This window comes from Vicugna pacos, chromosome 5, assembly GCF_048564905.1.
Source record: "Vicugna pacos chromosome 5, VicPac4, whole genome shotgun sequence".
Lineage (NCBI taxonomy): Eukaryota > Metazoa > Chordata > Mammalia > Artiodactyla > Camelidae > Vicugna > Vicugna pacos.
This window is the reverse complement of record NC_132991.1, coordinates 40876935-40903454: the sequence shown is the minus strand read 5'-3', so window position 1 is coordinate 40903454 and position 26520 is coordinate 40876935. Positions and strand designations below refer to the sequence as shown.

Genomic DNA, 26520 nt, shown 5'->3' with positions numbered 1-26520 from the left:
TACACAGGCAATTAAACCCTTCAACTGAGGCCACTAATCTGTACTAGGACAACCTGGACATAGAGTGTGCAATTCATCTTGGCCAAACAACCATTCATTTTTAACTTTCAGAAATATTGATACCCACCCCTCCATTTGTTGTGCCCTGGAAGCACACTGACTCCCTCCTCCCCCACCTTCACCAGGAATAACTCACATTTAATAATCAGCACATTAAGAAGGTTTAATAAATGGTTCTTAGATGAATGAATGAATGAATGAATGAATGAATTATATCCTATATAATTTTATTTTGAAAAATCTTGCATTGTGTATTTTATAAACTTTTTTAAAGTTGAAATTACCTGAACTGCTTCATAAAAATTTAAAATGACACAAATGAATGTATGAGTAAAAAGTAAGTCTCCCTTACACCACAGCACTCAGAAACTATCCTCTTGTGTATCTTCCTGCTCACAGTCAATGCATATAAAAGTATATACGTCTATACTCAGACAATTTCACCATTTGTTTTTCCTGGGGGGGGGGATTTATTTGTAATTATAATAATAATTTTTTTAAGAGGAGGTACTAGGGATTGAACCCAGTACCTCATGCATGCCAAGCATGTGTTCTACCACTTGAGCTATACCGTCCCCTCCGATTTCACTATTTTTTATAAATGAGATTATATTCTCCACACAGTCCTATACCTTCATTTTTATTTAATAATAAATCTTGTAAATTATTTATATCATCACATACAGACCTTTTTCATTTTTTCACAACTAGGTAGTATTCTAATGTATGAAACATATTAATAGTTTTACAAATGTACTTGTAGAGTTAGAATACAGGAAAGTTTAGGTAAATTTCAGTTTCGTGAAATTATAAACTCAAAGTTCAATAGGTTTTTTTTCTTAGTTTTCAAGTGACCTTGAACATCTGGGTAAAAATATTAGAGAAAAAGAAAAAAGATCATTAGTAAACACAAACAAAAAATAGGACAATCCTTTTTTAAAATTTGAACCTCAAAGAAATAAAAATCTGCTTTTTCGTCTCCGTACCCTATTTTTCTGGCAAGAAATGAGGAGATATATGAAAGCATGACTCTTATCTAGAACTTGGGAGAAGGAATGAATAATGATAGGAGGAATGAGGAGAGAGGTACAGGTCTGAAGATCAAAGTAGCACACATAGATCTGACAAGAGGGAGCTCTTTGATTTCATGTCAACCAGTATTTCCGGTTGATTATTGCAGGCAGGATGCTTACTTGCTTTTAATCTAGAAAGACAAATGACAATTCAGCACAACATATGTTCAGTCCCAGGTGAGTGATTATAGACTGTAATTGCTAAAGGCGTCTGCTGAAAATATTAACACTACGTCTAGCTTCCTTCTCAGGCCAAGTAGAAGTACTGTAGTTTTCAGTGGTCTGCCAGTATAGGGGGAGAATTTGGTGCTACTCAATGGGGAATTATCTCCTCAGGACAATAATCTAGACAGATTAATATGTTATATGTGGTTCAAAAATTTCCATGCAACTGCTAAATTCTTTATTACTCATGTAAATCCTGAGCTTTAGAGATTTTATGCACCTTGATAAATAGAAGATTGGAAAAATTCTAATGAAGTAAATCTTTCTCAAAGTACTTTTTCCTAGTGAACCATCCTAGCCATAAATAGAAGTTCTTGCAAAATATTTCATAAATTTATTGTATATATTGTATATGTTTGTAAACACCAGTATTGTGGGCAGTTTTGCATTTTTTTCTCCCATTTGACAATATGATATAGTGGGAAAAACTTGTTTTTGGGGATCAGATAAGCCTGTGGTTATATCTTAATTCGACCATTCACTGGTTGAGTCATTTCTGTGAATTTTCTCCTGTCACAGTCCTTGGTGTTGTCGTGAGAAGTAAATGAGGTAATCTGTACACAAGTTTTGTTGAGTTAAAAATATAAAACAACACATGCATTGATGTATATATTAATCAAAATATATATGCTTTATATATATTATTAAATCATTTATTTAATATTTTAATATTATTTAAAATATTAATTTATAACATTATTATATTAATTAATATAACTAATTATGTAATTATATCATTATTTGAAAAACTTTAATTAAAAATTTATGGTACATGTTAAAGCTAGTATATCATAGAATAAGACAATTTTCACTTTCACAATAATTTGCACAAATATGTTTTGCTTTAATATCCATTGTATTATCATGTTATTGTGAGAGATTAATAGTACTTGATTCTGGTTACTTCTCTAGACATTATCTATATCAGTAGATAGTTTTAAAAATTTTGCTGCTGCAGTCTTTTTATACTCCAATTAAAGTTCACTATTCTTTAGTAGTGGGTCTTCCCTTTTTAGATTAGTATCTGGATTCTAACTTGCTTAAATCTCTCTCTACAACTCACATAAAAATCATCAGTTTCTACCACTAAGTTATCTTTCTTAAGGCCAGTCCCTGAATAAACCACAGTGGAGCCATGGCACTCGCATTTTTAGTTGTATAATCTGTATGTAATATGGTCAAGATGTTAAGAAAGTTATTAAAGATAATTGGCAAGAATTAGTGTAGTCTCTAAGAAATGCCCCTTGATTGGGAATATTTTTTAGATTCAGCATGGAAACCAAATTCAGAGTCCAGGGACAGATCATAGTAAACTGCAATGCCACGTGGAAAAGACCAAAAAAAAAAAAACCCTTTGCTTTAAGAAAGTATGTAAGTTGGTGAGATGTCTTTAATTAACTATTTTGTTTTCAGTGTTAATGTTGTATAGTTCTGTGCTATTCAAATCAGAATGTGCTTAATACATAAAAACACAATTGATAGAGTCTTTCTTGAAGCATGAAAATACCACTTACAGATGAAGAGACTGAGAAAATGTAGCTATTGTTATTGAAATCCATGCTGTTAAAAAAGTAAGCATCAAAATATTATGGGCTATGAACTAAGTGGTGCTCAAAGGCAAAGACTGTACAAAGTGAGCTAGTGAAGAGTGGCATACAGAATGGGCTATGACACAGGTGTACCAATCCAGAATTTACTTCTAATAATGGTAAACTAGGTAATTTGTTTCAATCTTCCAAATAATAGCAATTGCTGACAAGCTGGACAAAATATTTAACAGTTGTATGAAGGTGATGGAAAACTTTAAAAGTGGCGTAGATTTATAGAGCCAAGATCCAGGAGACGAAGGGAACCCAGAAAGATGAGCCTCCCCTTTGGAGTGGTTTTTTCTCTTAGAGTTAGCTGCTAATACTATAAAATGTGGTAGCGAGATTAACAGGTTGAGCAAGGCTGTTGACAAACTGTGAAGGCTTGAATGACAAATAATTAGAGTTTGGATTCCCCTAAGGAGGGATGATTTAGTAAATGTCTTTGAGATTGAACCCTGAGTACTACAAACTAAATAGAAGGATGAGCTGAAAATTGACTAGCACTAAAAAGGAAGGAGAACCAGTTTCAAGTGATCTCAGTCCCTGAATGGGTTACAATGATCTGGATATCTAGTACTCACAGTAGCCTTCTAGATGTAATTATTAATTCCTACACCTTTTCATATGCAATGTCTAAACAAAGTCATAAGTAGCCAGGAACATGAGAATACACATCTACAAGGCCAAAAAGGCAACAGACAATAAAATAAAAAACTTAGTTATAAGACATGGAATTGAAACTATGATTTAATATGTTCAAGGAAACAAAAGACAAGTTTAAGAATTTCAAGAGAGAAAAAGATAGGTTTAAAAAGAGCCTAATGGAAATTCTAGAAGAATATACAGCACCTAAAACTAAGAATATAGTATAATGGTTTAAATTCTATTAGATACAACTGAAGAGGGAATTAGTGGACAGGACAGAAAAAATATGCAAACTGAAATACAAATAAAAGTAAGGTTGCAAAATACAGATAAGAGCATAAGAGACATTGAGGATATTGTGAAAAGGTCTACTATAAGTATAATTGGAATCTTAGAGGGGAATGGGAGAGGGAACTTGATGGAAGCCAAGTTTAAAGATATTAACTGACTAAAAATTTCCCAGCTGATGAAGATATCAAATCACAGATACAAACGTTTCCACAAAGCAAAGAATTATAGATACAAGGAAAATGACACAAAGGAAACATCATAGAAAAATGACTGAAAGTCAAAGACAGAAAGACCATTCTGGGTCATATTCCAAGGAACAAGAATAAGACTGTCAGTTAACTTCTCATCAGAAACCATTTCAGCCAACCAGCAATGGAATCATATTTAGCGTTAGTTATTTCATTTCAGTATACTGAATATATCATGCCTTATCCAGCAAAACATTCTTCCTGAATTAAAGTGAAATAAATATATTTTCAAACAAATAAAAATAGAGGGTATAGATTACCACCAGTCACAGATCAAATAAAATATTCTAGAGCATTTTTCAGATGAATGGCAAGTGATGCCTGAGAAAAACCTGAAGAATCAGGAAGCGATATTTTAAAAGATATTGGAGTAATATTAACTGCTTCAAATAAAAATAATAATGTCTTATTGAGACATTGTGCTGTACACGAGAAATCGACACACTGTAACTGACTATACGTCAATTAAAAATAAACAAAAATGAAATAAAATAAAATAATATCTTATTTTTTATATTTATATTTTCTATAATATAAAGAAAATATAAAGAAAAGTCATACCATGAAAATAACATATCATTTATGAATGAAACAAATGGAATCAAAGTATTCTAAAATTTTGCCTTGTCTAAGAAGAGGTAAAATTAATTTATATTGGATTTTGATAAGAACGCATCTTGGAATTTGGGCAATTTTTCTCAAAGTGTGGTGCACTGCTCTGAGATCTTTTAGTGGGTCCATAAAGACAATATTTTCATGATAAGACATTATTTGCCCTTTTTACTGAGTTGGCATTTTGTCTGATTGTGCAGAAGCCATGCTGAATTAAACTGCTGGATTCTTAGCCCAAATCAAGACAGTGACTCCAAACTCTGCTAGTTTTCATTGTACTGTTCTGAGTTATGGGTCAGCAATTTTTTTTTTCTTTAAAGGTCCAGATAGGAAGTGTTTTAGACTTTGTAGGCTATGCAGTCTCTGCCTCGTTACTAAACTCTGTGGTTTAAAAGCAGCATTGTAGATAATATATAAATAAACGGGTAAGCCTGTGTCCTGATAAAATGTTATTTTAAAAGCAGTAGTTTTGGGTTATGTTTGACATGTGGGCCATAGTTTGCTAACCCCTGTTCTATGACTCCCATTTGCAGTAAAAACAAGTAACACACACACACACACACACACATACACACAAACAGGTTTACTTAAGAAAGCCCTTGCTGAAGCAGGAGGAGTTGATTTTATTAAAGCTTGGCCCTTGAGTACACATCTTTTTAGTATTCTTTATGACATAATGGAATGTAAGCATAAAGAATCCTGTCTCCATGTTGAAGTACGATAATTGTCTTAAGGAAATGCATCTATGTGATCTTATCATTTGTGAGTTGAACTAATTGCTTCTTCATGGAATACCATTGCTACTTGAAAGAACAAGTAACAGATGAATTATAATTATTTAGATTTTGAAATTTGGTAGACTACCCAACAAGACATGAAGGGAATTCTTATACGAAGTTTTGGAAGAAAGTTGTCTTTGCTATAAAAAAAGACATCCTAATAATTGCTTCTCCTCCACTAAACATTATCCTCCCTGCATGTGATGCCCAGAACTGTGACAACCATAGGTAGAAGGTAGCTTACCTGAAGACAAAGCCAACAGTATCCTACGTGACATACTGCTGATACATTGAGTTGACAAGATTATGGTACAAGGGTTACTACTCCACTTTTGTTAGGTCATTAATTTACCCATTTATTTACCAAACACTTATTGAATGATAATTATATGCTAAGTACAGGGGAAATGGCAGAGCCCCTCACTCCTAGAAGTTAAATTCTAATAGGGAAGACAGAGAATGAATTTATAATTAGATTCTTGAGGAGAATTCAAAGTTCTATGGAAATGTGACCTAGTCTAGGGTGCAATGAATGCTTTTCTGAGAGAATATAAAGTACAATCCAAGTCTGAAGGATAAGTAAGAATTGGCTGAAAAGGAGAAGAAATGGTTTCCAGAAAGGAAACCAATGCACTTAAGTATGAGAGAGTAGGGAACACGTGATATGAAGTTAAGGGAAGCCAGTATGTCTGGTGCACAAAGAACAAGACGTGTCACTCATAGTGGCTGGAGAAGTGATTGGTCATCCTGCAATCTTACAAGGTCATGGGCCAAATTAGAGAATTTCATCTTTATTCTAAAAGATACACAAATTCGTTGAGCTTTGACATGTTCAGATTAGCATTTTAAAAAGATCATTTTGGCTGTAATGTAGAAAATAGATTAGATTGAGTCTGAATTGGAAGTCAGGATCCCGGGAAAGAGGCACACAGCAGTGGAGGAGAGAAAGGAAATGGCAGTCGGTGGGGCAGTGCCAGTGACATTAAAACAGGGAAATGTAACCTGGTCGGACATGCAGTGAATGTGAGAATGTGAGGTCTGAGCAGACACTTGAAGGATGCTTAAGTGCTGGCTAGGATAAAGGAGACAGCAAACTTTTGACAAATTTGTTTTTTGTGGCATTTGGGGCAGGGAGGGAGTATTTATATATAAAATGCTATAAAACAAGCCCCAGATCAAACTTTCTACACTTTTTAATCTAATTTCCTAATATGTTTGATACTTTCATACATCCCAGATTTTGCCTGTCTATACTTCTTATTCTTTCCAAAGGAGAAGTTTTAAGATCCCTATTGCCAGAAATGTAATAATACCTAATTAAATATTTCCTTAGGACACGATTTACAGATAACCTTTTATGTGATTACATTTAATTGGTTAAAGTATATGGTTAAATCGGTGTCACTGCATGGTTCCACTCCTCCTAGCTATTTATACTTCATCACATAAGGTATCAAACTTGAGCTCCCTTATACATTTTTAAGACATTCAAAGGAAATAATATATCAAAGCAGGTTATGTGTTTTTGTGTGCTTGTTTCTGTTACTTTTTGAATAGTATTCCAATCATAAATTAAACGATCGATACTTAAATAATTTTTGACTTCTAACCCAGTAATTAGAGATCTCTCATTTCATTCATCCAGTAATCAGAGATCTCGTATTTTATTCAATTTAGACAAGTAACCAAAGATAATACCTAGAGTCTCAGAAACTGAACACGCTTTATGCAAAAAGAGTCTTCAATTCACATCTGACTATTTTAACAACAGAAGACTATTTCTTACTGAAAGTAACAATTTAATATATATTAAATATATATTGATTCCTTTTAACTGAAAGGAATGAAGCTTTTTTGGGTTCTCTCTGAAGCTATAAAACTATTAAGAAATCTAAGTTACATGTAGTTATTTCATTTAGAAATTTAAGTATTTTTGCTTTCATGTAAATTCAAAACAAGCCCTACGTTATTTCTTGGTTAAGTCACTTCATTTTATTTTTTAGAAAAGTAATTAAATTGAATAGTATATACTCAGGTCAGAAAGTTATGACAAGTTGTTGTTCCAAAACCTTCAAAATTTCTATGTCTAATATTTTTGAAATTATTAAATATTTCCTTAATGCAATCTAAATGTCACATTTATTAACATTTTATATAAATTGGGGTTAAATAAAAAATTATGATCATGGAAATGGCTGCATTTCTCTCCAAAAATTGTTCTTTCATGTGGGGAAATGTTCTATTGGAATCCTAACTTAGAGAAATTATTTTATTCCTGGACTCCAAAGTATAAACTAATATTCATAAAAGTAAACATATTCATGAGTTAATTCATTTAGTCAAAAATATATATTTATTTTTCAACTCCTCAAATGAAATTGAGATGTTTCCATTTCCCTTCCTTCCATCTCTTTGCTGTGCTTAATCCCCAGGGGATGAAGGAGGAGGACTTAACTTCTGGGCCATCTATTCCACAATAAGATTCTTTTCCTTCAGGGTTCTACTTTATTACACATGTTATCCTATTGGATTCTTGCCCTTGATACTCCCTGGCATTAATTTTTGCTCCCTCTCCTTTTAAAGTCCATCACAGTATCAGATAGTCTAGCAGTATTAGCAGTGTCCTCTGGGCCAATGCAACTTAAGTGTCCTGTTTTATCTCTCTGGAATTTGCTTTCTTTGAGGATTATTTATTCTATAAGTCCTTGCTATAGGTTAGTCTCTCAAAGCTTTCCCAGAACCATTTTCACTTTTGCCTCCTGCATCTTTATTTCAGAGTTGGTCTAAATAACCAATGTCACTGTTACAGCAAACAGCACCACAGCCATCTTTTTTTTTCCACACTACCACTTTGGTCCGAGCCACCGTTGTATCTCTTGTCTGGATTGTTGTAATGCTTCCTAGCTGGTCACTATTTTTATTGCCTTTGGACACCAACAGGTATTTAGCACAGGACAGCCTCCTCAAAGAAAACTTAGAGCAGGTTATGTTAATGCTTTGCTCAAAACCTTTCACAGCTTCTCATCTCACCATTATTAACAGCCAGACCCTTAGAAGTGGCCTGTCGGTCTTTTCTGTGACCCTCCAGACACGCTCTTGCCTTTGGGCCTTAGTTCTTTCTGTGTGTATAGCTGACTTAGTGTTTCCCCAGGTACCTTCGTGGCTTACTTCTTCAGGGCTTTCAGATACTCACTCAGATGTCTTCCAGTGAATTTCCTGGGTCACACTATTTAAAATCACAACTCTCTCTCCATTTCTGTTGTTCCTATGCCCTCGTCAGTCATTATTCTTTCTCTATAGCACGTGGGGCATGCTGTGTATGTATTTATTTATTTTATGTCTCCTCACCTAGAAATCAGCTGTTAACTGGAGGGAATGTTGCCTTTTTCTTTTAACTCTTCCATCTTCAGTCTAGTCTATCACTTGATACAAAATAGGCTCTCAACAATTATTTGTTGACTACATGATTAAATAAAGACATCAAGAAACAATTAGTGTAATATCAGGAAAGCAAGCGCTTTCATTAAAATGATTGCATTACCAGCTTTGAAATGTAATCTGACAAATCTCATCTCACTATACCATTCACTGTCTCAAAGGTTTTTTTCATTGAATAATTGTTACTCCCTAAATAACTTTAAAAAAAAAAAGAGCAAAAAGAAGTAAATAATCTTAGTAGCTATTACCTTAAAATGGAAAAATGTTTTCTTAGCTCTCCCATTCCCTGCAAAGTGAGTATACATTCAATGCTTATGAATACAGCAAATCTTCATTTCAAAAATAATTTTCACAACTTGTAATCAATTCACCTGGACCAGTCAACCTGAAGTCTAACTAATTACTGCTAAAAAGCACAAAGGAATATTTCTAAAGCCTATTAACTGTAATTAAGGAAGAAGATACAGTCCTTGTTTTCTTTAATAAAATCTCCTCTCTCCAGTCTACATTCATTTTTCTGTATATTAGCTGTCTGTCTCTTTTTTCTTGACTTATTTTGCAAGTTCATTTTCTTCTCTTCTATGGATTTTTCTCTTGCATATAATAAACAATGTTTTCTGAACATTCATCATGTGTTTTATATCAGTTTATTCATCTACCTCCATTGTGTTATTTTAACTTCAACAGTAACTGAAAGACTTCCAGCTTGAGGTGTCAACATTAAAATAAAAGATTGAGTACATTCGAAGGCAGAAATTGCCTGGATGCCATATAAATTGCTTGTAAATTTCTCTGGAAATGTTACCTTAACTTTCACCTATGATTTCAACACCTAATAATTTAAGATCATTTACATTTCAGAAAACTAGAAGCTAGACAAGTGAGCCACCATTTTCTATCATAATTAGAAAACATCTGTTGCCACTCTCACGATACCACCCTCAGCATATTGTGAAGGTTGTATTCTAGGGACCCATTCTCCCTTCAGAGAGAGCTCAGTAAAAAACTGCCTATTTTGCAGGATTGGCAAAGGGAATAGACATTGGACCTTGTAGAAAGACAAATTTTACTAAAAGAGATGAGACTAAAATCTCGTTTAAAATATTGGTCCTGGATGGAAACAAGGTTTAAAAAAATGGACAGAGAATATAAAATCCACCATCACTGAGAAGCAAAACCTTTAACAACCAAATAAAATTGGCTCTTGCTAAGAAATGATGACAATAACTAGATTGAGCAGCTGTGAAACTGTTAGAAATGATGTGCTTCAAATGTGAGTGAATTGTTCCAGATGTAGAGGGAAGGGCTAGATTGCAGAAGAAACAAATATTTCCCCAAATCCTTCTTTGATATTGTTTGCCCAGGCTGAAAGGTCTACTATATAGGCAATAGTCTTTTTTATTTTTAATGGCAGCCACAATTCTCAACACTCCTCCCTTCCTTCCTTCCTTCTTTCCTTCCTTCCTTCCTTCCTTCCTTCCTTCCTTCCTTCCTTCCTTCCTTCCTTCCTTCCTTCCTTCTTTCCTTCCTCCCTTCCTTCCTCCCTTCCTTTCTTCCTTCCCACAACCATTCTGCCTTTTGCTTCTTCCTACTTAAAGGGAAAAAAAAATGATACAGTACCACCGGGGACCAGACAGTGTTCTAGGTGCTATGGATACAAAAAGATCAGGATTTATATCGAGGGCGTGCACACACACACACACACACACTCAAACATAAACAAACTGTAGATGTTAAAGCTGGGAGCCAACATGAAGATAATTCATCCAATCTCCATTTTACAGCTGATGATTTGGGCCTCTTACAATTAGATGTCCGAGATCACTCCTTTAAATAAGTGGTAAAAATATAGTACTAGAAACTAGGACTTCTGATGCCTGGTCCATTTCATTTTCTCCTACAGCACACTGGCTCTCAGTGAGAACAAAGCTTTTAACTATAAATAACTAAATGAAAGTTTAAAGCAAAGAAAAGATGTTAGAAATGCTGAGCTGAACTATACTACCAAAAACTTAAACTCACTTTGACATTCAAAGATGAAGTTCTAAATCTAAGATGTTTACTGTTTAAGCTTTCCTGTTTTTCCCTGCTAAATACAAAGACCATTATTTAGTTTTAGAAGTAGGAAGTGGAAAACTGGCCCCCATATTTAGGGCCACTTATACATGAAAGTATTCCATATATATGAGAATAGACAGCTTTTGACTGATACATTCAAGGAAACTCTTTTCTAAATTTAAGTTGTCTATTTGTTCCTTACTCAAACCTATAATTTCATCAGTAGGTTTAGACAGGTAGACATCTGCTACAAAAGAAGAACTGAATCTTAATGAGGCTCGAAATAATAAATGGAATGACACTGATATCTGGTTGTCAGCCCTTGAAAGCTTAAGGTAAAGACTGAAATAAAGTTAAGTGACAGATTTGTAAAGTTGGACATACCAATAACATAATGTAGAATTCTCTTACAAAACAGGAACATGGATCCTACATGAATAAAAGTTTATTTGTTTAACAGTGTTTTCACTATTTAATTAAAGATAAAATAAGTAATTGTTATTTATATTACAAGGGAATTTGATTCAGAAAAAAGATACATTGTTTTTGAAGTAATAATTCAAATCTGGGAGGTTTAATTAATGATCATTTGACATGTATTTAAGATGAATTGTTGTAATGGCTTTCAATTTATCTTTAAAATCATTATTTTGGCTTACTGAATGACTCAGGGATTTTTTGAAGTTTTTCTTTTATCTTTTTTTGTTGTTATTGTTAACCAATGGAGTAAGACTAAACTGGCAAATGCAGACTGCTGCAAAGAATTCATTTGAAATCATGCCATAAAAGGTACATACACTTTTGCAGAGTACGTGGACCTTCTATGTGCTCTGACTTAGGCTAGGGAAACCTCTCTTGGATCCTCAAATATTTCCTATCTGCTTTGTAGAATGGAAAAAATTTACTTGTTTACATGTAAGTGTTTTTATATAAGCAATGACGTTCACAATGTAAATTGATTGAAAGGTGACCCAATAATAAGCTAGGTTCGTATAAGTCATTGTTTACTCATCTGAGGGAAGCTTTTGATTTGGGAGAACACAGAATTCAATGAAGTATTTTTGAGTGCCTGCCACTTACTTGGGTTGAGGATATAGAGGAATATACAATTAGTCTGTGTATGCTGAATAATGTGACATAGGTATTGTTGTATTAAAGAAATGTAATCAGTGCTATGACAAAGGAAATCAGAGTATCCTAGAACAAAGGGATCTGACCTAGTGTAAAGGGTGGAGGCCACCTGATCGTGTAAAGAAAAAGTAGAGTGTATTAGGCAGAAAGTGGGGGAAAAGGCAGTTTTCACTATTGCTAACTTAATATTGTCAACTGTTTGGTATTATGTAAAACATATGATATATAAATCTCTATTTTCTATATACATTTTCCCATAAAATTTCCCATACATAAACAATCTTCTGAGAGGTAAAATGTTCATTTCTATAAATAAAACAGTATGTGTGTATGTGTGAATGTATGTATGTATTCACACACACAGGGACGCTCACACCACCCCTATACTCACACACACTTATACACATATCCCTATAAATGTGTATATATATTGTTTTTATATCTACATATATCCATATTATATATTTAAAAAATATTTAGCCCGTTGTACTGCTCTACTAAATGACCACTATTTTAAACACTGTGTTCTGTGCATGGCATATGGTAATTCACTGCTAAGTTCATGTTAATTACTTCTGAGTATAATGCCTCACACATATTTATGAGAAAAGTCTCTCACCAAATGCAGTGTTGATAGTGGCTGGATGTGTTCCCCATCCAGGCTCCTGATTCTTCACCTGTGTACCTGTGCCCACTGGGAGTGGCTGATGCTTCATTCTCTCACAGGAGATGCCAAACCTATCAGATGTTGACACCAGCAACATGCATTTCTCAGGAGCTATCCCTATATGAAGGCCTGCTGGCTTCCAGTGGAAATGGGGTTAATAAACTCTCCCCCTTTTCTTATTTCTCATATTTTTGTTGTGCTGCCTTACACAGTTTAACATTTATTCTGTTTTTTTTTTCTTACAGATAAGTTGGTGAGGAAATGGACCAGGAGCTGAATCTGGGTGACAGACCCCACCCTATATTCAGAATTCCCTTTTCCTTCAGGAAACGATGGCTTTAACCTGAGATCAAACTTCTCTCAGAAGTTTGCTCCCATGAGATATTTTAGTTCCTAAGTAAAATAGACTCTGACAACAATCCTCTCTAGTTCCCAGGCACACTTGTTCAGATATGTTGGAATCACCACAGTGTATATACTTGAGGTTTTTCTTGGAATTCTTATATTTGTGACATATATTACTTCCTAATAATGGACATTTTGGGGTAGAGACAGTTTCAGGAAAACATTTCAATTTTATTAATTCATAAACGTTTTTAAGGTAAAATGGTGCCATTTACCTCTGTTTATAATCAAAATTAATTTATATTCTATCAGCCCACTTCAGGTCACCACTTTAAATCACACATGTTCAAGTTATATTATTTTAATTTGACTCCTTCTCTAATAAATCATTATTGGTGACTTTCCGTGTCTTGATAGAGAGCTAATAGCTCATAATGTTAAGTGCACAGGTTTTGGAATGCGACATTTGGTAAAACCCTCATCCTGGCGCTTGCTAGATGTTTGGGCAAACTACTTCATTATTCCAAGCCTCAATTACACAATGAGGGTTACAGAGGTATCACCTCACGATGTTGTTGTGCATTGTCAATGAGACATAATCTGGACAAACACTTAGTACAGGAATGCCAACAAAATAAACTTCTAAGAAGCAAGAGTTGTTGCTGTTGCATATTGCTGTTTCTGTAAGATATTTTTTCCTTCTGAATCAGTTTAACAAAATGGCATCAAGATGAACTTGTCCTTTCAAGGAGAATGCCAAAATCATGGTATGGATAAAATAACTTTCTGGGAATCTAGTTTGTTCCAACTTAAATCTTTAAAAGCCTTAATGGCAAACTCTCCACCAGCACACATATTGTCTGTCCCTATAATAAAAACACATAAAAAGAAAGAATAGATAAAAGTGATGATAAGAAAGGCTATTTTATTGGCTGATAAGAAATAGCCATCTGGGGTCCAACAGACATTTTAAAGAACAATGTATCTGAATTTAAATTCTAAACTATATTCAGTCATTAAATTCAGAATATGTCAAAGATAAATATTTCAATTTCACTAGCTTGTTCACTTACTAAAATTCATTTAGATATTGGATTTTCTGTTTATGTGGTTCTACGTGGCTAACCTTAAAGTCAAGGAGCTCAAAATTTGACGTCTTCACTAGGAAAAAAAACCTAGTTAATAAAAGACTTATCTGGAATTGAACTTTCCTAGATTAGAAACTCATAGAAATAAAAGGCAAAGAGTGTCAAAACACTAAATAAAGCCTACTCAACTAAGATCATCAAATATTTATTGGGCTCCTGCTAGGCGTATAGCTCTGAACTACGACACACCAGAAAATCCAAATACAAGCAAGACTCAGTCCCTAACTTTACGAAGCATATGACTATGGAAAAGAGTTAAGTAGGTCTGACTTCTACAACCCGAGATCTAGGGATGTTAGATTAAAGAACTCCAGTGTTGGGAGAATATTTGGAGCATTTGGCAAGTTAGAACTGAATCATTATATACACTGAAGCATGGAGCTGAGATATGATTGGAATAAAAATTGAGGTCAGATTGTGGAATGCTAAGCTGATGATTTTTGCTTAAATATTAAAGCATAGTAAAGAGCTCAGCTCCTGGTGGTATAAGGTAGCTCATGGTAGGGCAGTACTCCTTCCTAGAAAAACTAGGAAAGCCTAATAAAAGATAGAAATTCTCTGAAGGAGCTGGAGAATTACAGAAGCCAATAAAAAAACAGAAAGGCTAATATGAAAAAGAAGGAACCCACCTAGAGAAGTGAGCTGACCTTTGCCAGCTTTTCCTGGGGGAGATGTAGCAGTTCTGGCCAACGGCAGGGAACTGAGAATCTGGACCAAATTTGGGGGGAACCCCAGTGGTGGAGAAGGCCACTATAGGGTGGAAGGCCACTGTGGACAGAAGAGGCATGTGTGGTTTCAAGCACAGGGCCAGTTTCTCCTCAGGATATTTCCCAAATCCTGGGGATGCCTGGCCTGGGAGACTAAAAATCTGAGCAGAAAGCCTCTGGACAGCAGAGCAGAAATTTTGGAATTCTGACAAGACAGTGATTAGAGTGTAGGACACAGTAGAAAGAGGAATGTGCTGATCATACCATGCTCTTAATTAAAAATGCTGGAGGGCCATGTTCATAGCAGAGATAAACAGAACATTATCAGATTTCTACCCAGTTTCACCTTTAGCATAGTCCCTATTTATATTAAGGTGATCAACCATCATTCTATCTGCCAACTAGAAGGGAGGGTGAATTCTCTACAACAGAAGATAAGACTTTGTAGAGTGAAGCAATAAAAGAGGATTTTATGACAACAGTATTCAATGCCAAAATGTTTTTACCAAGAAAATAGCTAAATATTAATCACAACAACTTCTATATAAGAAAGGCAAAGATTTTTTCCTATATATATTCAAGACTAGGTTTAATAAATATCTATTTAAGCTGTTGCAGATACAGATTAAAGGACCATGGTTGGGAAGTCATAGGATTTAATCTATTGAAGGTGACACCTGTGTATTATATGATTGCATATTTATGGACTTCTGAACATTATTACTTACTTACTGGTCTATAATGATTTTGAATAGTCTGCTATGTAAGCTTATATTTAGTCATTTAAAAATGCATATTATTATTTGGTTGACTTTATATCAAAGCATGATGAAAGAGGTGTTGTTTTCTGAGTATTATTCTAAGGGCATGCCAGGTATTCACAAGTGAGTCTCAAATACACTATTTACTAGTACACAGTATGAAAATTTATTTACAAAATATGCTTTGCTGCCCCAGTATAAACTTTATATAAGTTTTTTTCAGATATATGTATTAAGGAAATAATAAAACCTGATTCCTATTTTGTTTAATCCTATCTTTACCTTGGACCTTTCCTTAGACTGTCTTCTTGAAAAATATCGAAACTTGACAGCAGTCAATTACTTAATGGCGTTCCTACCTCCCCTTTAACTCTGTTCTCAGAAAGATATCTACATCTGTACCACTGGCATCCTATTTCCTACTTCACAATTTGCACCTCTTAAAGTCCAGCCTTTCAAGATTTCACAGCACTGAACTAATTACCAATATAGTACCTATCACCATGGGTTCGGCTAATTGTGGCTGCTAAGACAAATTTGCTGTGGACTGTTTTTATACAGCCCATCAGCGAAAATGTTTTTCACCGTTAAGAGTTGTTACCAAAAAGAAAGGAAGAAAAAGAAAAATATGAGACGGAGACCATATACAGCTTACAAAACTTAATATTTGCTATTCCCTTCTCTAGAACTTCTACAATTATACACACTTTTTATCATTCAGTTAAAGAAAATTATTCTTGTAAAGGAAAGGACCACATAACTGAAAACCAAGAGATAAAATGGCAATTGGAACAGATATAAAGGTGACTCAAATATGGGTGTGAGCTGAGGAAGATTTTAAAAGCACTATGATTAATACGGTCAAGAAGTTAGAGAAAAAGATGGAATCATAGAAGGCGAGCTGTAGATTTTCACCAGAGAAAAGACTCTAATGGAAATTCTAGAGATGAAAATCTCTATCAAGAAAACTTGGGGTAAACAACAGATTAAGGAAGGATTAGTAAAACGTAATATAGAACATTAGAAAAAATGCACATTTAGTCATAAATGGGAAAATGGGAAAAATGGAGAAGTGTTTGAGACACGTAGAGCAAAATAAATATGAGTAAATTAATTTAAATTGGAGTCCGAGACAGAGTGAAGAAAGAGAATGGGCAGAAGCACACTTTGAGAAGTAACAGCTGAGAATTTTCCAAAATCTATGAAAGGAGAAGAGTTCTGGAGAACATATAATAAGAGAGCTCAGAGACATGCAAAAAGGTCTCTCAAACTTTTGGCTGAGTTATGATCTATTATGAATAAAGAAAACTAAAAACTACATAAGGCCTGAGAAAGAGCCCTTGGAAAGGACATTAAAACAGTAACAATTAATATCTTTGTAGTTTCAAAATATCCATTATAAATACAACTATATTTTTAAGAAGGTGGAGGAAAACATGAACACAAGAAAGAGAAGTGGAAGAAAAATTGGAAATTCTAGATATAAAACAAGTGTAATGCATGAAATTAAAAATACACTGGTTAGTCATTCAAAAGTTCACAAATGATAAACGCTGGAGAGGCTGTGGAGAAAAGGGAACCCTCCTTCACTGCTGGTGGGAATGCAGTTTGGTGTAGCCAATGTGGAAAACAGTATGGAGATTCCTCAAAAGACTAGGAATAGACTTACCATATGACCCAGTAATCCCACTCCTGGGGATATATCCAGAAGGAACCCTACTTCAAAAAGACACCCACATCCCATTGTTCATAGCAGCACTATTTACAATAGCCATGACATGGAAACAGCCTAAATGTCCATCAACAGATGAAGCTGTGGTATACTTATACAATGGAATACTATTCAGCCATTAAAAATGACAACATAATGCCATTTGCAGCAACATGGGTGTTCTTGGAGAATGTCATTCTAAGTGAAGGAAGCCAGGAAGAGAAAGAAAAATACCATAAGACATTGTTCATATGTGGAATCTAAAAAAAAAAAAGAAGAAGACAAATGAACTTGAATATAAAACAGAAAGAGACTCATAGACATAGAATAGAAACTTGTGGTTGCCAGTGGGGAAGAGGGTGGGAAGGGACAGAGAGGGAGTTTGAAATTTGTAGATACTGACAGGTATATATAGAATAGAGAAACAAGTTATACTGTATAGCACAGGGAAATATATTTAAGATCTTGCGGTAGCTCACGATGAAAAAGAATGCAACAATTAATATATGTATGTTCATGTATGACTGAAAAATTGTGCTGTACATCAGAAATTGACACAACATTGTAAACTCAATAAAATAAAATTTAAAAAATACACTGGTTAGGATTAATGGCAAATTGAACACTGCAGAATAAAAGATCAGTGAACTTAAAGACATAACATTGGGTAATACTGAAAATAAAACACGGATAGAAAAAAAGACCAAAAAAAATTAAATAGGCCATAAGGGAACTGGGAGATACTATTAAGTGATCAAAGTTATACACATGGGATTGAAGTCATAGGAAAAGAACATAGAGAAGGGAGGCAAAACACACATTTGAAGAAATAATGACTGAAAAAATACCTAAATTTATGAAAAATATAAACTCATAGATTCAATTCAAGGATTTCAATGACACATAGGTTTCATTCAAGGAGTTCTATGACCCATTGCAGAATAAAGATAATAAAACTGCCCCAAAATATATCTTAATCAAATTGCTTAAGACGAGTAATTAAAAAAAAGGCCAAAGGAAAGAGACACATTATGTATAGGTGACAAAGATAAGAACTCGTGCAGATTTCTCATCAGAAACTATGCATGTAACAGGACAGTCATCATTAATGTACTGAAAGAAAACAAACACATCATACACACACACGAACACTGTTGGCTCTGAATTCTTAAACCAGTGGGAAAATTCTTTCCAAAATAAAGGAAAATAAAGACTTTCTGAGCCAAACAAAAGCTGAGAAAACATATCACTTGGAGACATGTATGAAAAAATTGTTACAGAAAGTTCTTTAGACAGAAAAATTTACACACAGAAATTTGAATCTACATAAAGAAATATGATGAGCCAAAAGTGGTAAACATGTGAGTAAAGATAAAAACAATTTTTTCCTTTAAAAGACTTTAAAAAAGATAATTTATATGACATTGGATTAGTCAATGATTTCTTGGATATGACACTAAAAGCAAAAAAAGAAAAAAACTGATAAATTGAACTATACTAGAATAAAAAAAAACTTCTGTGCATCAAAGAATACAATCAATAGAGTGCAAAAGGAACCCATGGAATGGGAGAAAATACTTAGAAATAACATATCTGATAAAAAATTAATATCCAGTGTATATACGGAACTCCTAAAACTCAACAACCAAAAAATAAGCAACCCAATTAAAAAATGGGCAAAGGACTTGAATAGACATTTTTTCAGGGCAAATATACAGATAGTCAATAAGCACATGGAAAGATGCTCAACATCACTAATCATTAAGGAAATCTAAATCAAAAGCACACACCCATTAGATTGGCTACTATCAAAAAAACTTTTCATTATCAGAAAATAATAAGTGTTGGTGAGAATATGGAGAAATTGGAATGCTTGTGCACTGTTGGTGGAAATGTAAAATGGCATACTTTCTGTGGGAAAAAGTATAATGATTCCTTAAAAAATTTTAAATAGAATTATATAACCCAGCAATTCCCCTTCTGAGTATATAAGCCCCCAAATTGAAATGAAGGTCTCAAACAGGTATTTGTACACCCATGTTCATAGCAGTGCTGTTCAGTACAGCCAAAAGGTGGAAGCAACACCAGTGACCATCAGCAGGTAAATGGATAAACAAAATGTGGTACATTCATACAACAAAATATTATTCAGCATTAAAATAAAGGAAATTCTGACACATGCTACAACATACATAATTCTTTAGAACATTATTCTAAGTGAAATAAGCTGATCACAAAAAGACAAATGCTGTATGATTCCAGTTATATGAAGTATCTAGAATAATCAAATTTATAAAGATAGAAAGTAAAATGGTAGAAAATGATGGTTGACAGGAATGAGGCGGAAGAGAATAAGAATTTGTTTAAATGGATACAGAGTTTTAGTTTTGCAAGATGAAAGAGTTCTGGAGATTGGTTATACAACAATGTGAATGCACTTAACACTACTGAACTATATACTTGAAAAATGGCTAAGATGGTAAATTTTATGTTGTGTGTATTATACCACAATTAAAAATAAAATTAAAATTTGATTATACAGAGGTAATATGTATAACAATTATATAAAGGACAGGAGGAAGTGAAGTGAAATATATTGCTATAAAGTTCTTATACTACATATAATGTGCTATAACTATTTGAAAGCAAAGTGTGATAAATTGGATATATTTTATAAGCCCTAGAGCAACCACTATAAAATGAAACAGGAATAGCAAGTGTGGAATTAAAATGGAATATTTAAAAAAATCAAATAACCTTTAAAAAAAAAGGCAAGGAAAAAGAAAAAAACAACAACAAAAAGCAAATAGGAAAAATTGAAAGCAATAGGTGATTGTAGATTTAAATCTAGCCATATTGATAATTACACTAAAGGTAAATTGTCTAAATAGTCTATTTAAAAGGTAAAAAGTCAGATTGAATTTAAAAAGTAAGACCTGCTATATATCATCTACAATAAGCCCATATGAAATATTGATACAGAGATTAAAAGTGGAATGATAGAAAAATATAAACTTAGAAAATACAAATAAAAAGCTAAATTATCCACACTAGTATCAGACAAAATCAATTTTAAAACAAGAAATATTACTAGGAGTGAAGTGAGACATTTCATCTAAAAAAGTGTCAATTTGTAAAGACATAACAATTTTAAACATGTATAAGCATATTAACAGAGCTTCCAAATACATGAAGCAAAAACTGATAAAATTGAAAGAAACAACAGATAAATTATACCACACATACATATCCCACAATTGTAGTTGGGAATTCCAACCCTCTTCTTTCTATAACTGATAGAGTGAGTACAAAGAAAATCAGTAAGGATACAAAAGACTTGGATAACAATGCCCACCAACTTCACCAAATTGATATTTACAGTGCCCATAATCCCAAATTGGAAGAATTCCACATTCTTTTCAAGTGCATATGCAACATTCTCCCAGATAGACCATATTATGAACCATTAATCAAATCTCACTAGTTCTTCAAGGTTTCTTTCCATGTGGTGTTCTCTTATCATTTGATACCATAGCCTGAGCTCCACAGAAGGCAGCAGGATGCTAATAAAAGTTTCCTACGTGGATATACCTCATTTGGTAAGCTTTTGTAGAGCCTCTGTTAATATTATGCTTGCTGATGTCTCAAGATCAGATTCAGTTTTAGAGGGGGTGGGACACAAGGTGTGTATCTTGGAGATGCTTATCATTAGGGGTCTCCACTACAACAGTCTGCCACACACTGGGAGCCTTGTCTAAGTAGGTGGTTCTCTTTGATCAGACTGCCACAGCTGCCTACTGCTTGTTATATACAGATTTTGTGTAGGTGGGAATGGAGGTATTTCCCTGAAAATTTCCCCCAAAGTTAATTCTGCTAATTCTACTTGTTCTCTCTTAGATTCTAGTTTTCCTGGAATAAACGTTTCCTTTGCAGAGACATTTTCGAAGCTTCTTTTGAACACAATTTTCTCTACAAATCAATCTAATCCTGCTTATATCTAAATCTAATGATCTCAGTGATCTCTATCAAATTTTAAATTTACATGTATTTTTCCTTTTTGTGATAGATTAATTGTTCCTTCCCCCACCCCGTTTTTTCCCCAAATACCTTTTCTACCCTTTTTTTCTAGAATGTATGGTTGAAAGTAAAGTAGACACATAGGCTCTGTTCATCATAATATTCTGCAGTGACGAGATAAATGACTCTAGTTGGTTCCATCTCTGAATCCATTCTATTACAACTGCCAGCTTCCTCATTCTGAACATACCCATAAGTCAGACCTCCTGGGATTCACACTTTTCTCTCTTTCTCTTATTGACTCCAGAGGCTCTTTTATGTGACTTGCTTTGGTCAGTCAGGGGCATTAGCAAACATATTCAAGCCGAGGCATATATATGTTTTCACACTGGGAGTTATCCTCTTGAAATGTACCTTCATGGAACTGAATGGCCATCCTATAAGGTAGTCCAGGCTATTCTTCTGAAGAGAGGTCCTTGGAGGTGGAGCCTCATGTACTGAGAGAAACGACGTATCAAGGAGAATTGAGGCATTCCAGCCGGACTCCCCACTGAATGCAGCTACTGGAGGGACCCCAGTCAAAACCATCTGGATCAAAAGACCTGACCACTCAACCCCAGAATCACAAGAAATAAAAATCACTGTTTTAAGACATTATCTTGGGGTGTTTTGCTGTGCCACAATAAATAACTAAATCAGGCACAAGGGAAAGCCTTGTCCCCAGACAAATTAGACTACTCACATTTCCCATAAATGTGTTCTCATTTTTTTCCTCCTCTTTCGTTTGCTTATGTTTTTCCTTCCTTCTAGAATGTGTACACCTCTCTGCCTACTGAAATCCTCAATATCTTTCAAGATGTTGAGATATGAAGTATTGAGCAGAGTGATAAAGGTATCCTGTATTTCTAATATGTTTTGGCTTAGCTTTCTTTACTTCTCACCAAGCAGAAAATCCCCCAGGATTTATAGTTGTCTCTATTTTCATTAACCAGGTGGAACTACAACACTGTGTCATTATTTTAAACCCAAGTGATTGTAAACTGTTGACATGCCAAGAAAACTGCTATTGTAGATGATTGAAACTATTTCAGGAGTTCATTTTCTCTTTCAGCTATCTGACTCTTGCAATAAGTGGAAAATGGACCCAATGATAATAATTACAATAATCACTTTTGAATGCTTGTTGCACAGTGTTAAGACCTTTACATACATAATCCAGGTGTCTCAGACCTCAGCATTCTATGCTTACCAAAGAAGGTCCTCATTTAGAAGCTACCATGCTACTCTCCTCCTGTTCTGGCTCTACTGATTTATGTCTCTGATCACAAATCCTTGGTGAAATCTCACAGTGTCATTTCCCATCATGAGAATTCCAGTCTACATTAGGAGTGTGGTCTCCCTATGTTTGGTAGCTTGGGACTACTTGGTTTGGGATGTAAGAGCATGGGTGGGAAAGTAGCTTCCTACCCAATTCTTTCCCATTTGTCATCTGGGTCTTGAAACAGGTCAGCTTGTATAGTCTCATAGATGATAAAAGTAATAATAATAATAATAGATATTTATTAATCATTGGCCAAGCACTTTACTTTTTACTCACAGTTCCATTTAATACATCCAACACCTGTATGAAATGTACTATTATCATCACCATTTCACAGATGGGCATGCAGGCTGAAGTTAAACTGTCCAAGATTAAACAAGTTTCCAAGAAAAGGCATCTGTTTTCGTCTGTGACTCCTCTAATCATAGGAGCACAAATCTAGTTCAAGGAGCCTGATGAGTGTTGTGTCCCATTTCATTTGTCTACCCAGGTCTGACTGCCACCAGGCACTATGAACCCATCCCCAACTCCACCGCCTCGATTTTTCAGCCAATGCTCCTCCCTTATAAGAGGATGATAACAGATATGGAGGGAAGGAAGATACGAGGAGCTGCCTGCATTAACACATGTACCCAACTCAGTCAGCCGGAAACAGCCCATTACACCTGCATTATCTTGCTATTTTAAACAACAAATCAAACATATGATTGTTAGTCTTGATAGTATTTTATAGCTGAGGAAACTAATGCTCAGCACTGTTAAGCAATCTGCCCACACTCACAAAGGGATCAGGTGATTATGAGCAGAATCATTAGGAGTGCAGACTGAGCTCGTAATGAGTCTGTTATAATATCTCCTGGAGAAGGCCTTAGGAAAGTGAGAAAACAGAACTTACATAAACTGGGAATTTATAATACTGATTTAGCAGGAAACTTTATATTTCTTGCTATCAGTTTGAACAAAGGGACTTCCAATAACTAGAGAGATGGGTTGAGACTTCCAATATAGAAAGAGATAATATGCAGAAATGAACAAGTAACCACTTAAATCAATCAGATTTATACCCTTAAAAAAAAGTAATTTCACATTTATGTTCTAACATTGATTTTATGGCTTTAGGTTTCTAGCAGGAAATGAGAGGAATGCCGTCTTATTTTCCCCCAGCGACTTAGAGGCCCATATCAGGAACAAACTGCGTGGACTCAATTTCCTCAGTAAATGCCACTCTAGCTGTTGCTTACTTTTCATATTAAAAAATTTCTAATACAGGTAGGGTTTGTGCTCTCTCTAAGGAGAACTGGCTTAATTTTTATTATATACTTTTTAAGGAACATCTTAACTTTTCAAAATGAAAATTAGTCAGGAAGGAAATGCATTAAGATGAAATAGAGGTACTTATTGAACCTAATATATTTATGAAGAAAAGCCTGTGGTATACCACACAATTATGATATTAAGTCCTACTTAAAATGGCAAATGTTGGATGTGTTAATGCATTTCATATAAAATTGAATTCCTAGAGCATATAGTCCGAGGTAGTGGATAAAACTATCCTATGCCCTTAACAATGCATAAATAAAGAGGAAAAGATGGTAACAACCTAAGATCAGGTTGTAGATTTTAGACTATATCAACCAACCACTTTAAAAAAAATTTATTAAAAGCATTCCTTCCCCCACTGTATTTTCTTTAATATACTAGGCTAGTATTGTAAATCTATTCATTTATTTGGGTTCCTTGATGTTAGGTAAAATAAGCATATTCAGAGATGAGGCTACATCATCATTTCATATTTTTGGGCAAGAGGGATGCAATAGACTGAATGTTTGTGTCCCTCTCAAAATTCCTATGTTGAAATCCTAACCCCTAGTGTGGCAGTATTAAGAGGTGGGGACTTTGGGAGGTGGTAGGTCATGAAAGTTGAGCCTGATCGAATGGGATTAATGCCTTTATAGAGCTTTCTTGCCTTGAGAGCTTTCTTGCCTTGCATGGTTGAAAAAGGAAAGAATTTTCAACGTTTTATACAACACTAAGGTACAATAAAAATAACATTAAGTAGAAAGTATATGAAGCTTAAATGGTGTACTGATTCCACTATAACTAGTTTACCTTCAGGACTGCAGATGTAGAGCAAGTCCAGCTGGGCTTAGACATCAGAAGAACCCTTCAACTAGTTCAGATAAAAAATTGTGATCCACAGAATTGGGAGCTCAAAAAATAATTGTGGTTTTAAGAACTAAGTTTTGGAGTGGGTTTTTTTGTGTTTTTTATGTAACAAATCTAACTAATGTGTCATAGTTCAAAGCAATCTAATTTGAAGGTAAGTGCTAATATTAGCATCATCTTCAGAGTTCTATGAACACATGGATGGGAAAGAAAGCAAGAAAGAAAGAGGGGCAGAGATAGAGAAAGGGACATAAAATTTTTTCACTGGGCTCTAGAAAATCACATACACCATCACATAAAAATTACATTCACATGACGATAAAAGTTAATTCACGTATGGTAAATACTTCAACACAAGGATAAAATCTGATACTGATCCCTTTTGACCTCAGAACACATGTTAATCACTAGTGAGTTGATTTTATCATCTAATAACTGATTTTTCTAAAGCATTAAGAAGCGATGTTAAGTGCCTCCAATTAAAGAGCAGATCATTAACAATCAGAAACAGCAAAGCAACGAATCTATTGTAGTTGGTGTAAAAAAATCAACTCTGTTGAAAAATAGAGGTGAAGTAAGAACAGTTCTCTGGGTATTATGCATTTTTTAGTTGAAATCATGATAAAAATTATGCCAGTAAATTTTTGAAGGAAGTCATGCAAAATATTATGCTGGCCATCTGGCCAAATATTAAGCGGTCATAACATTATTGTTTTAGTCTGTCAAATTTAATTGTTGAAACTACTGTAACTATATTTTCAATACGTTTAGGAAAACTTAAGGGCAAAACAAGGCAATTCTTGCACCATAATATAGAACATTTCCCTCAAATATGATTTCAAGAAACTATTAAAAACGTCACAATCTTTCATATCTCTTCATCCAGCTTACTACTTATCAATAACATTTGACTCTCCACAATTATTATTATCCTAAACATGTTGAGCAATGTGCTTTTGTTTACTTTTTTGAGAACTAAGATAAATGTAAGATGCCAAAAGTCAGTAACTGGAAGTTTCAAATTAAATGTTTGACGACCCTATTACCATACAGAATTACTTAGAGTAAAACATGATAAATTATCAAAATTTGTTATCAAATACCACTATGAATGAAAAAGAAAGTGGGTACAAAACTTTTTTTCATTCCATATTGCATATAACAATAATTGGATTTATATCCAAGGACAGAATTTAGCACTTGGTTTTTTAATACAAAGAAGGTATCATCCCACTTTTTATTAGATATTAAGTCATAGTTGACTCCTGCAAGATGCTTACACAGAGAGATTTATAAGACAATCTATTAGCCCTGTCCTCAGGGCTTAGAATTTTAAAGGGTTGGCTTTTTAAAAAACATGTTAATAAGGAAAGACTTAAACATTAAATGGTAGACTGAAACACAACTGAATATCTTACTTTGTTAAATGAAGAAAAATTAAGCTTATAATAAATACTGTATATACACACACACACACACACAAACATAAATAAACCAACATGTAAACACAGGCATGAAAATAAATAAC

At 34.2% G+C, this 26520-nt stretch overlaps 1 protein-coding gene and 1 long non-coding RNA gene across 3 annotated transcripts in view; one reads left to right on the top strand and one right to left on the bottom strand.

Annotated features, from left to right (window-relative positions):
• The window catches only part of XIRP2 (xin actin binding repeat containing 2), a 256785-nt gene that overhangs the window by 123140 nt on the left and 107125 nt on the right, over nucleotides 1-26520 (bottom strand). The window lies entirely within an intron of this gene.
• Nucleotides 5462-13235, top strand: LOC140696610 (uncharacterized). Of its 2 annotated transcripts, none has more exons than XR_012073113.1 (2): nucleotides 5462-5505; nucleotides 13062-13235. It is a non-coding gene; the product is annotated as an uncharacterized lncRNA (long non-coding RNA). The 2 variants fall into 2 exon arrangements; XR_012073112.1 differs by lacking the exon at nucleotides 5462-5505 and adding an exon at nucleotides 11251-11353.